Genomic DNA, 13484 nt, shown 5'->3' with positions numbered 1-13484 from the left:
GTCAGTGATCACATGTCTCTCCTTGCTGGCAGAGGGCTGTTGACAGGAAACACTCAAAATTGACATACCCCATTCAACAGAAAGAGCCTTTGTGTGGGTTCCAGCAGGCTGCCTGGAAGTCTCTCCTCAATCAATCAACATGGTCATGTGATATCCTGCCTCCTGGTGTGAGAATCTCTGAGGTGTTAAGGTTTCCAGCCTCTTGGCCTCTGGGAACAGCAGGTGGCTAAGATTTTCAATTAACCAACAAGCTTTGAAGTCCCTGCCCCTCTTGCAACTCCTAAATACAGTTTCCCTGTCAGAGTTTAGACCGCTAGCGCCATCTTGGGGAATTTGTCGGTACTGCATCCATTTTTGAGTTGTCTTGATTTACTGCATTTCAATAGAGTGGTCTTTTGCTTGATAGTATAGGACCCTTGCTTAACATTGTTTTGATGGCATCCTTACAGTAGAGTGGTAATGTGGAACCCCCCACAAGAAGCTTGTATCTTTGGAGTGGTCTCGTGCCAACTGCGCAGTTCTCCTATTCTGGCGTGAATGTGGGCGGTGATAGCTCATCCCCACATCCACCCAGTCTATTGATTCAACATTGGTCAAAACCCTTGACAACAATAAATTATATATGTATCCATTAATGTCCTGTAAACTCATTAAGGAGTTTTGTGTGACTTAACAGAAACTCCTCCCAGCGCATTGTTGATGTTTCCTGATTGACTTGGTGGGGTCCAACTTGGTCTTCTCACACCCACAAAAGAGCCATCTATTTGTGGTGGACTTCCAACAAGTTTTGGAGAAACAGACTTCTTTAAAACTGGCTGCAATATTATTTTGAGTGTCTTATTCGATAATATTTGGTTTTGTTATGGCCATTGGACTGGACTTCGGAGATTTCTTCTCCTTGCGAGGTAACACCTTTGGCTTTTCTTCCTTCTTTTCTCTTCAGATTTGGGTTGTTTTTTCAATGAAAACTATATCTCCTCTTCATCGCTACAATTTGAATCATTGCCAGATTCTTCATTGGAAGCAAAATCTGACTTACAGTCATCGACTTTTTCTTCTTCATCAATGCCATCTGTCAGCATCTTTCACTTTCACTGCACATCTGTAGCTTTCACTGCCACCCGTCTGTGGCATCTGGCACCAAGATCATTTTCTTTAAAATCTGTGATCTGATCCAATTCAAGAAGATTGCTCTCCACACTGCAGTTGGAGGGGAAAGGAACACAGTCCACACCATTGGTGTCGGTTTCTGTACACGTTTCCGCACTTGGTGATGCATGAACTTCTATGGACATTTCCTGCACTGATAAAGCTAAGGCAACTTCTAAATCTCTCTGATAAAGTTTGTTATCTAAAGGTATCCTTTCATTGACAGCTTTCTTTTTAGGTTGCTATTCTTTTTTCTCCTTCTTTGGTTGGACATCTTTCGTTCTTGGTTTTTGGTTAGAGGTGCAGTCGCTAATATAAAATATTCATCTGCCACGCCTGTCCATAGCAGAGGCTTGTAAAGACTGTATAGATCCAGCGCTGGAAATCGTACTCTGCTCGCTGCGCCAAGACAGAATACGCTGCCAGTCACTGGCAGATGTTGCAGATCAGCAGCTGTAACAAGATGATATCAAAGCAAGCACAAGCTGGAGAAGAGGAGGTCCACTGAACAAGTGAAGAAATTGGCATGATCATCGCAGCCCTTGAACCCACTTAGTTCAATAATCAGGGCAAAGCTTGGTGGCATCACAGTCTGGTGTCCATAAGCTTTTCGCACCCGAAGTGCCTTCAAACTGCGCACCCGGAACCATAGTCCTGCAATATTACCATCATCTAATGTTGAAATGAAATTTAAGCCCAGCTTTGTAGCAGATTGCAAGGGACATAGGGGTAGGAGGACATATCGGTTGTTAAATGAAGAATAGAAGGAAGCAAAAGATGTCTTGATGAACGTGCTAAAAACATCTCTTCTAGACAAACAACAAGTAATAATAGCATGCTCTGCTTTTAAAAGAGCAACTTTAACTGGAAAATGAGAGCTCAACAATGAAGCTTAGGAAGAGCTGTCAATGGTTGCCAACTCAAGATGCTTTTGGGAAAAAGTGAATCACAGTCCAAATCATCATTCCCAAAGTAACTCATCAATGGATAATGTCCAAGGTTTGAAACAAATGGAGATGGCAAATAGTAAAAATATAGTGTTGGCTTGTTGGAACCAGAAAATGGGTGAACCCAGCATGGCACAGGTTGAATATAAATAAGTCTTAAATGATATATGCGCACGGGCATGGGGAAGAGTTCAGGACCAGATGATATCTTCTCAATGTATATCGTTCATATGATATATTCTGGGCCACGCTACTCAAAATTATTTTTAACTGTATATTGGAATGACAGGCTTAACCAGTCTCTTGGAAGCAAGGCATTATAGTCCCAATTTACAAGAAGGGCACCTGAGACGCTCCAACACCGTACAGACCAATTTCTTTGTTAGATTTGCAGCAAAGAATATTTGATAGGGTGGTGATTCCTCACCTATTGAAGTGGGTTTAAGAGAACCATATTTTTGAAGATAACCAGTTGGGTTTACGTGAGGCCTTTGGAACCAATGTGATAGCCCTGAACAGCTTCTGATTTGTAGTGAATAAGACATGCATAAAAAGAGAGCCAATATCGATGGCATTCATGGAACTGCATTTGATAAGGTCAATAGGACAATATTATGGCAATGCCACAGATCCCTGAACTGCCCGCCAGAAATGGTTAGTATCCTTTGAAGTCTACATGCATCCAATATGGCATGAGTTCCCTCAAGGGACAAACGGGCATTGTACACCCTGGTTTCCTGTGGCGCCTGGAGTACACCATGGTTGTGTCCTTGCCCCTTTATTGTTTTCATTATATACAAATGGCCTCACTAATACTCTCTTAAGGACTAATGCTGGTGTCCTGGAATTCTGACCAAGTTACATCCCAGTTTTAGCATATATGCGGACAACATGGTGTCGGGGTGTTTCTCCCGGGGTCGGCTGGGCCGTCCGCGGACCTCCGGGCTGGGAGGCTCCAACTCCTCCTGTGTTCCCCAAAAATGAGTATGAGACACACGCAAGGAGCAAGGTAGTGCTGCTGTTTATTGAACAATGGCAGGGATGGGTCTAGGATCGTACGTGTCCCTCCAGACTCTCAAAGTTCGTGGGGCTCGCAGGCCCCTTTTTGCCTCAGTATGACGCGCTACTTGCGTCACCTGGGAAAGTTAGCGAAAAACTTATCGCCACTCTGGATTGGTTCCTCGAGTGGTAGGGTTAGTATAGCATACATATAGAGAACATTATTAGTGGTTGAGGGTCAGTCAGGTGCTATTCTTGGGTTGTCCCTTCTATTAGATACTTGAAAATTGTTACACGAAGACCCCTAATGATTGGCTAATGTTAGTGGCGTCAGTGATGAGTGCCCCCATGTTCTGATTGGTCCACTCGCGAGCCCCCCAGCCTGGGACCATCCTTGTTCCCAGCTTGCGGTGTACCTGTCACTCGCAATAATATGTAACTATGTGTTCGTGCAGACAATGCGCGGATTTGCTCATAGGCCTGAGAGCAGACCATTCCCATCACTGTAGGTGTCCAGTGGGTCATTTCGTTGTTGCAGCCTGTGTCCCAGACGTGGGATCCAGGCGACTTCTCCCTCGTGGGTCTGGCACCTTGTCAGGTTGGCTTGGTCACGTGAGGAGAGACCGTGGCTGAGGCAGAATTCTGCACACACTTCTGCGTGCTTGGCTTTGTTTACAGGTGTGACCTTGGCGTCGGCTGGTAGCATACGAGTTGCAACATCGTTCCCTTGACTGTCAGCTCTCGCTGGGCTCGTTCTGCATGGTCAGCACTTGTACTCTTGCTCGTTCAGTGTTCATGGCGGCTCTTGCTTGCGGCCTACTTGGGCCTGGTTCATAGGTGGGGATGTGTAATGCACGGCACTTGTGTTGCGGTGTGACATGGCTTCATAGGTAGTATCATTTCTTCGTTATATTTTCATCACAATGCAAGGGTCGGGAGAAGCGTCAGCAAGCGTGTAAGCGAGTGCTTTGTGCGTCTTGCGTTTCTGCATTTCGGAAAACCTATGTGAAAAATAATAAAGATGCGCGTCAGTGGGTGTATCCATCACCTACGTCATAGCACTGATTATATTCTTCATGTGGGTTGGTGTGGGAGTGTCCAGTGTGCATGGTGGCACGTGTGTTCTTGGCAGTTGGCTAGGTCGTCTTGGCATCTCTAACGATGTGGGTGCTTGTTGTTGAGGTCTTAGTCGAGTTCATCCATGCCGCAGGTGTCGGCTTGAGTAGGGCAGGCTGGTGGGCAGGCTGGTGGGCACATCCGTATGTTTTTGAACCAGGGTATTTGGTCGTCTGGTAGATAGACAAATTCATCTCGTGGCGGGTGTCTGGGCCGCGATCCTCTGGGCCAGGGTCGCGAGGAGATTGGGGGGAGTCTTTTCTCCCCTTCTCCCACTTCGTCCCCCCTCTGGTCGACTTGCCGACCACAAACATATCTTTTTCTTTATCTCCTCTTACTCTCCATATTTTAGTCACTCCTCCCAGGTGTCCATAGTGGTTGACATGGTCTTCAAATGACCAGTACATGTATACACAGCTCCCTCCCAGTTTGCAGTATACCCATCTTCCGATATAGCTCCTCGGGTTTCTTGGGTTCTCAAGCTTTACGAATGGTGGTTCTAAGTGATTGGCGATGATCTGTCTGCGCAGTTTCTCTCTTTCCTTTATTATCACGTCTGTGTGCTGGTCATCGTCAATTGGCGTCAAGGGGTGCATGCCGACCATTTTGATCATTTCGTCTGTAGTGCGTGCCTTCTTGGCCTTCCAAAACCTTATTATAATCAATAGAGCTCCAGCCAGTATTATGCATCCAACTATAATCTTCAGTCCATCCGACAGCCAGGATGGCATCCATGACCATAACAATGAAAACCAGCTATCATCCTGCTTTACTCCTTTACTTTCTTCCATCATCTTGGAGTGCATCTGGGTCAGTTGTGATACTGCTTCGGTAAGTGTACCATTATCAGCATCGTTAGCGGGAATAAATGTGCAGCATGATTGTCCTATCTTTGCGCAAACTCCTCCCTCCATCGCTGTGAGGAGATCCAATACATATCTGTTCTGTAGTGCTACCATTCTCACCGCTCGCAGTTCCTCTTTTATTGCATTGAATCCGTTTACTGTCGAATTAATCGTCATCATTAGTTCCCATCGTGTTATCTGGAGCCATTTAGCGTTTGCATAAGCTTGTAGTCCAGGGTGTATTATTGACGAGAAGAACATAGCAGCCCTGCTAAATAACCTGTGTTCTGGTGGGATAGAAGTGAGTGCTGTTTCCGACCTTCCCCACAAGTAGTTTCCTGTCAGGGGTTCTCCTTGTGTTTTTTTTCTGTTTAGGACATTATTGTTGTTGTTGTTGTTGTTCTCTCTCTCCTGTGATTGTACAAATCTCTTTTTCCTCTTGTTCCCTTCATCCATTTTGGGGATGTTGGCCATATTCACATGTTTCTGGGGCACCACTAGCGATGGTACATTGATGTGAACCATTGTGCATATATCATTCCACAACGGGGGCAGGGTGTGATATGCCTTATTTCCACAGGCCCAGTAGTGATCCATTATCACTGCCGTTCCAGCACCCCCCTCTGGTAATTCTAACACGCTTCCACAGTTGGTGTTGTATCCCACCTCCACATCTCCTCTGTGTTGGTAGCATAACTTGGGCGCGGTCAGCGGTAGTATGCTCATTGGGTCTTCATCCTTCTCCATCCATGTCAGCATTGGTACGTACTTGCCCCATGTCGTCCAACATCTGTCATTGTGTTCCTTTGTGGTGGTAATATTTTCTCTTGTTACCATGTTGCTACCGACCACTCCTATGTCCCATTCATTGTTCATGTATACCTTCCCTGTTATTGTTACCAGTGGCCTTTCCCAACAGCCTTGTATACCAGGAACTTCAGTGGCGTACCAATCACATGGTAGGTATTGTAGTGTTACTTTCTTCGTTTCTCCCTTTTCAGGGCCACTTGTCATGTATCTGAATGCTTCAGCATGCAAACTGCTCTTATGGTAACTCAAATATGACTTGAGGAAATTGTTTTCGTATGGGTATGTGTCTCTTGTTTTCCATTCCATTCTCATCACCATTCCTTGAAATCGCCCTCTCGTTTGGAATACTGCCAGATATACTATACATCGTGCCATCTTTTCTTCTATTTCTGTTGCGACGAATGTTCAAGAAGCGCTCATGGCACATGGGATCAATGAGCAAACATAACAGCTATCTTCTGTTGTCTGCTTACCTATTTGGGTCATGTGCTGGTACCACATGTCGTTTGAGACGTGTGCTGAATCTGTTATGTAATTATCAATACCCTTGTTATCTGAGTATGTGCTGCGTTTAACTCTACTTCCCTTATGCGGAGGGTTGCTAGTACCACCTGACGTCGCACCTGTTTCAGCCGTGGGAGGGGGTATGTTAGGTTTGGGTGCAGCCATAATATTGATAGCATAACTTTTCTGCCATACAGAGGCAGCCAATAGACCAGTGATGACCAATACTCCTATCATTTTTATTACAAAAGCTAGTCTCACTGGCATTTGCTCTTACCTTGCTGCAGTCCGGCAGCTTATTCTTGCGACGTTAAAGGTGCCCGCCTGAAAATCCTCAATATGCTTGTTATTATTGTTAGTTGTCGTTATCAAGCTCTCCCTATCAAGTAATCGTTCAGTGCCCAGGCGAAGAGCTGTTCCCACGCTAACCTTAGTGATCTATCCCTTAGCACAGGTAAGTGCTGGTGAAGATGGGGAAATGATTGTTCTATGGCCAAAATAAATGCGGTGTAATATACAAGTACCCTTCTTCTTTTCAGGTACTTCGGTCTTTGTATGTGATATACAAATTGCTGTGATAGCGCTTCAAGGGTGCTATCATCCGTGGGCAGCATCTACTCCTGGGCACAGTACACTGTTAGTTACCTATTTTCCTAACAAAACAATTATACACGGTACCTGCATGTGCGAGAGAAGAAAAAGAGAAAGCATACAAGTGTGTTACATGTGTGTGTGTGCGCAAAACAATGTCCTTCAATTTGGGGTGACCTTAGAGAGGGGGGGGGTTTGGGGCTCAATTGGCGGAAGTTTGTTTACTTTTCGATCTCGTGACCATGGGATGGGCTGTGGGCAAGTGTCCAGTGTCTATTTCAGTAGTTGCCTCTGGGGAATCTGGGGTGTGATCACGTGTAGTGACACTACTGTCATCAGCTGTAGTCGACGTTTCCTTCTCCGTAGCTAATTCCGTTGCTGTCGTTGCTCTTCCAATGGCCCTGTCGTTAAAGCTAGGGCGGGTCTGGAGTTTGTAGATCTTCATGTCGTGTAGGTGATTCCAGGCACGCTTCTCCTGCAATTTCACCGCTCTTGTAGCTACCTCTTCTACCAAATGAGGACCAGTAAAGCGTGGGCCGTTCCACTTTCTATTGAAGTTGCGGAGTAGCACATGGTCACCTTTAGCAATTTTGCTTAGCCCTTCCTTTTCCAGTTCCTTGTCGGTGTCTTCTTGTTGAGAACTCTTCGACCCTCCCCGCGTGCGCTCAAGCTGTTGAGATACAAACGCTACACTAGTAATCAAAGAAGACACATATTGATACATTTTGTCACCAAGAACAGTTGCAGTATTTTCATAGTCTGTGAATGCTCTTGATGTAGGCGTTAGAGGAAGGCGCATTTGACGCCCTGTCACCACCTCGTGAGGAGTGAGGTGGTGATCAGACCCTGGCCTATTCCTTAGCTCGAATAGAGCTGGTGGAAGACAGTACAACCAGCTCTTCTTGGTTGTTTGCTGTATTTTTGCTATTTCTTCTTTCAATAGGCCATTCAGGCGTTCACATATACCGTTGGCCTGTGGGTGATATGCACATGCAAATTTGTGCTTAATACCCAGCAAGGACGTGATGTGCTGAAACATTTCATTAGCAAAGTGTGGGCCGTTATCTGACCGCAGCACTTCGCACACACCCCACCTGGGGAAAACCTCTCTCACTAGAAATTTAGCTGCTCTGAACGCATCTGCATGTGAGCAGGGTCCAGCCTTGATCCATCTGGAGAATGGGCACACCGCTACAATCATATACCTATTTCCTTGACATACATTGATCATATCAACATAGTCAATATGAATGTGCAGGAAGGGTCCCTCTGGCCGGGGTATAGTACCTTTTATCACTTGCAGCATGTGACCGGCCGTAAACTGTTTGCATGTGAGGCAATTGCTGATGAAATTTGTTACATGACAATTTAACTCGGGGCAGAACCAGTTTTCCCAAATTCGTGCTGCAATTACTTCCTTTCCTGTATGAGCTGGGTGATGGAGCTGGGCCAGGGACGTGTTCAACAGTGCCAACGGCATGACCACCTTTCCGCTGTTATTTTGACGCCACAGTGCGTCAGTTGGGGACATCGTACATCCTCTTTTTACCCATAATTCCTTTTCTGCCATTGGTGCGGCTGCCTGTAATTCCATTATCTGTGTGGCTGGAAGATGTGTGTACCCTTCCGTCATCAACATTTGTTTGGCCACCCCCCTCCCTCTCCCTCTCTCTGACTCTGGGGGGTTCCATATTTCACCAAAGTACGCCGCATGTTTGGCATGTGCGTCTGCTGTTTCATTCCCTTTCGAGATATGGTCGTCTCCATTAGTGTGTGCCGGGCATTTAACCAAAGCTATTTCTTGGGGATCATTAATTACTTCAATTAGTTCTGCTAACAAGAGAGCATGTTGCACTGGGGTGCCATCAGCTCTCCTAAACCCCCTTCTCTGCCATATTATCAACCCCGAGTGGACAGTTGACGTGACATATGCGCTATCAGAATATACAGTAACTCTTTTGTCAACGCTTTCCTTCAACGCCAAGATCAGTGCAACCAATTCTGATGCTTGAGCCAAATAATGCTGTGGTAACTGCACACATTTCATCGGGACATACATCAAATCTTCTGTCATTTTTACAACTGCTGCCCCAGTTCTCCTTATCCCATCACTTTGGTCTATTGTTGATAACCCATCAATAAACAAAATGTCTCCACCTTTGAGTGCATCCTCTTCAACTTTTCTAGTGCATGAATACATTTCGATAGTCTGTGTACAATCGTGAGCATAATCACCTTCCTCAATAACTTCCGCTATAAACCTTGCTGGGTTAACTGTACTACATCTGACAATTGACAGTTCAGGTCTAGACAAAATGATCTCATAACCTGACGCCCTCTGCGTGGTTAGTGTGGACTTAGGCTTATTCAATATTGCAAACAGCGCATGCTCCACAAATAGTGTGGTTGGGCACCCCATTGTAATCAATGATGATTTCTCTACAGCAAATCCAGCTGCGGCGAGACTCTGTTCGCAAGGGAAATGACCTAACATGACAGGGTCCAAATGACCGCTGTAGAACGCTATTGGCTTGTGTCCCATGCTGGTTTTCTGAGTCAATACTGCTTTCATTACTGCTGAGTTGCAATGTGAAAAGATAAAGAACTGCCGTTCATAATCTGGGGTGGCTAGTACCGGAGCAGTGGATATGGTGTTCTTCAACTCGTCAAATGCCTCCTTCATTTCCCTTGTCCACCCCAATGTTTTTTCCCCTTTGTGTGCTTCTCTCAATGCTTCAAGTAGGGTCCTATGTATGAGCTGTTGTCAAAAACCCATGCTCTACAGTAGTTGCACAATCCCAGGAACTGCTGCAGCTCCCTCACCGTTTGTGGTAGTGGCGTGTTTGATATAGCTTGTGCTCTTTGTGGTGCAATCTTTCTTCCATGTTGGGATATTAGTTGACCAATGTATAATACCTGTTCCTGACAGTACTGTAACTTTTCTTTGTCTACCTTGTAACCTTTTTCAGCCAATACTGTCAGCATTTTCAATGAGTCCTCCCTGCACCTTTTCTCGCTTGTGCTGCAAATTATTATATCGTCAACATATTGCAGAACCATACTTTCCACTTCAACGTTTCCCAAGTCCATCTGTATTACTCGGTTGAAAATTGAGGGTGACTCGCAGTACCCTTGTGGTAACCTGGTGTGTTTCCATTTTGTGTTTCTGTACGTGAAGCTTGTCAAGTCTTGTGAATCTGGGTGCAGAGGTATTGAAAAAAAGGCATTTTTGAGGTCAATCACTGTGAACCGTGAGGCCTCTGCCGGAATTCCACATAATATTGTGGCCGGGTTTGCTGCTATGGGGTATTCTGCTTCTACAATGTTGTTGAAGGGTCTGAGGTCCTGGATAAAAAGCCAAGACCCTCCTTTAGCTTTGCGCACTGGGTACACGGCCTTGTTACATGGTGATTCTGATGGTACCAATATGCCATTATTTATTAGGGCCGTTATGGTTTCGTATATGCCCTCATCTGCCTCTTTTGATAGTGGGTATTGTTTCACTCTAGGTAGTATTGCACCCTTTTTCAGCTTTATTTTTACTCCCCCGATACTCTTTATGCAGCCCACGTCATAGGGACTGGTGGTCCACAGTGATGTTGGAACTTTTGCCATATCTTCCTCGTAAAAGGGAACTGGGTTAGATGCGGGTGCTTCAAGTGCCATGGCCATTTTCTGTGCCACTTGCTTATATGTCACTCTTAGCCATATATCTACACTCATCATGAATACCATTTCACCTTCTTCTTTGTCTTCTGAAAAGAGCCCCTCATCGGACACCTGGGTGAGCCTGCATCACTCAGCCAGGGCTATCACTGCCCTCCATGCTCTCCCTTCCCGGTCTTGGGCATGTACTGCGATATAATCAGCAGTTGCTATAATACTCTCGATGCTCACCGAAATCACCTTACCTTCTGGTTCATTGGCTGGTGTCTCAGCTCTGAACAAATATGCTGCTGGCCTCCTCCAGATCTTTCCCTCTATTCCTGGCATCCAGGCGAATGCCATGTCCGTTCCGTACTGGAACAGTTCGCCATCCACTGGCTCAGCCCGAGTTACTGTCTGTCCACAGTATGCTTGCAGTATTTGCCGTGCAGTGAGCATGTTTATTCCTGGAGTGGAACAAATTATGCCATCCTCCGTGAATGAGATTATCATATTTAGCCTGCTCATTATGTCCCACCTCTTTCCCCTTCCCGTTTCTCTACTATTTCACCACCTATTTCCTCCCTTTTCTTTTTTAATTCCTCCATCACCTCACAACTCACCTTCTCTAATACCCTTTCTTCCTCTCTCCTCCTTTCCCATCTCTCTCTTTCCTTTTCTAATATGCTTTCTATTACTTTCCTTTCCTCGTATTTCTTGGTGGTTTCTGATAGTATTTTTCTCTTCCATATTTCCATTTCCTTTTCTTTCTCTTCTTCCTCTCTTTTCCTGTCGCGCTGCGCTGCTCGAGATACCCTTTCTGCTATCGCCTTCATCCTTTCAGCTTCCCTCTTCCGTTCTTCAGTTCGTTCCCTCATTTTTTCTAACTCATCCTTATTTTCCTTCCTTTCCCTCCTTCTCTCTCGAGCTGTTTGATCAGGGCGTTTTGCTCATTCCTTAACTCCGCCAATCGTTCCTCCAAAATCTCCTCCTCTGCTCGTAACAGCTCCCCTTCTTTCTTTTTACCTTCTTCCCCTTTTATTTCACTGCTACTCTCATCGTCCTCTTTCATTTTCCTTACTACCTCCTTCCTTCTCCCGTTAATGTCCCTCGCAATTTTAGCAGCACCTGCGCAGCTACCCACTCGTGGTGTCCTATGGCTGGGATTGATTCTTCACTACTCTTCCCTTCCCTTGCGTGCATCTTCGTATAAGTTGGCCCTACCGCACTTGTCACCTCCCCCCTGTGTAGCCACCTGTAGCTGTATATGGTGGTTGGCTGTATGCTGTGTTCGAATACCCCTCAGCCGCCGTTAGTTGTTGCCTTACCACTTCTCGTAGTTCCGTTACAGGATATAAGCCTCCTTCCACCTTTTTCACTACTTTCGCTAAAGGCATGTCGTCGGTCCGTTCCTTTTTTATTTCTGTTTCATTTACGTTGCTAAGCTTTTCCTCCCCCTCTCGGCCTCTTCCCGCGCACTGCGCGCTTTCAACCTCCTTTTCCCCATTTCCTTCTTCCTCCTTAATCTTCTCCTCCTTCATTTCCTCCACAGAGAACATTCCGGTTGGTCCTGATCGGGACCCCTGGAACATCCTCCATAAGTTAAACACCTCCAAATGGTGCGTCAACGTCTTCCCCTTGTATGTGTTATGTATATGTGTCAGTAGCGAGTGTTGGACGTACGGGTCGAAACTGCCGTTAGGCGGCCAGGGTGTTGTCATTTTGTTGTCCGTCCCTTGTGTCCATCTTGCTGTATTTAATCAGTTTCTCCCTTTGGGGTGATAGTGTTTTACATATATGCTGTAGTGGGGTAGTGAGGGTGTTCCCCCACCCTCCCGATCCTAACCCGTATGACATGGTTGCACTGTGTTGTTAGCTCCCTTCAGTATAGTAGTCGTTACCTGGCCCCGTAGTTTGGGGACTTGCGACCGTCCGCTAAAATAAACTCAGTCAAATATGACAATTGCAGATGTGTTACCTGGCCCCGTAGTTTGGGGACTTGTGACCGTCTGCTAAAAGAAAAATAGCCAAATATAACGCTTGCAAGTATGTAGTGTTTTCTCTGTCTTTGTTTCTCTTCCTTAATACCGTTACGGCCCCCTACGGCCAAGGCGCACGTAGCCCCCTGTGGCTGCGTGCCCTGTGTGACGTGCTTATACAGCCGTCCCACTTTTCTCCACCCCTCCTCCTCCTTCCTCACTCGTCGTGGCTGGCGTTCTCCGTGCACGGTCACTTCCACCTCTCCACCTGTCCCGGATTTAACGTGGCTGTCAACCTCCGTGCCCACCCCCTCACCACTATTCACTTCCCCACCACTCTTCAACAATGCTGTGTGGTCAAGGTATCCTATGAAAGCCCTACGGGTGACGTCACCGACCTCTTTCAAAACTATCGGTAAGATCTTTTACACTTCAGAAAGCTCGAAATAAGTTTTGCTATTTGTCCCCGTTAACCCCACAGCTGTCCTCTTGTCACGCCTGGAACAAGGTAATCAATAATATAATCAGACTGCGCACACTGCGTTGCCTCGCGTGTGATACGCCCCTCAACAGGAGGGCTTAACCAGCCAATTACCTTCCGTATTAGGCAACCAGTTAGCTACCGCCTACAGGAAAAAGTCGGTTTATAGTCATAATGTCAAAAAAAAATGTCGACAGACAAAAATGTCGAAAAAAAAATGTCGAAAACAATAATGTCGACATCCTATACTTATAATGTAAAAAGTCATTTTTTCGAAAAAAAAATGTCGACATTTTTTTTTTTGACATTATGACTATAAACCCTTAAAACTATCAACACCTCACCCAACACCCCCCTGCCACCCGCCCCCACACCCCCCAACCACCCTTTCACCCCTCATACTCAACACATACCAATT

General features: G+C 45.9%; 1 pseudogene; it reads right to left on the bottom strand.

Moving 5' to 3' along the window:
* Positions 1-968: 968 nt before the first annotated feature.
* The window catches only part of LOC138472209 (RAD51-associated protein 1-like), a 51557-nt pseudogene continuing 39041 nt past the window's right edge, over positions 969-13484 (bottom strand).

The sequence above is a fragment of the Ambystoma mexicanum genome, chromosome 8 (genome assembly GCF_040938575.1).
Source record: "Ambystoma mexicanum isolate Mex_15411 chromosome 8, UKY_AmexF1_1, whole genome shotgun sequence".
Lineage (NCBI taxonomy): Eukaryota > Metazoa > Chordata > Amphibia > Caudata > Ambystomatidae > Ambystoma > Ambystoma mexicanum.
Note: the sequence above shows the minus strand (reverse complement) of the source record. Positions and strands in the feature narration are given on the sequence as shown.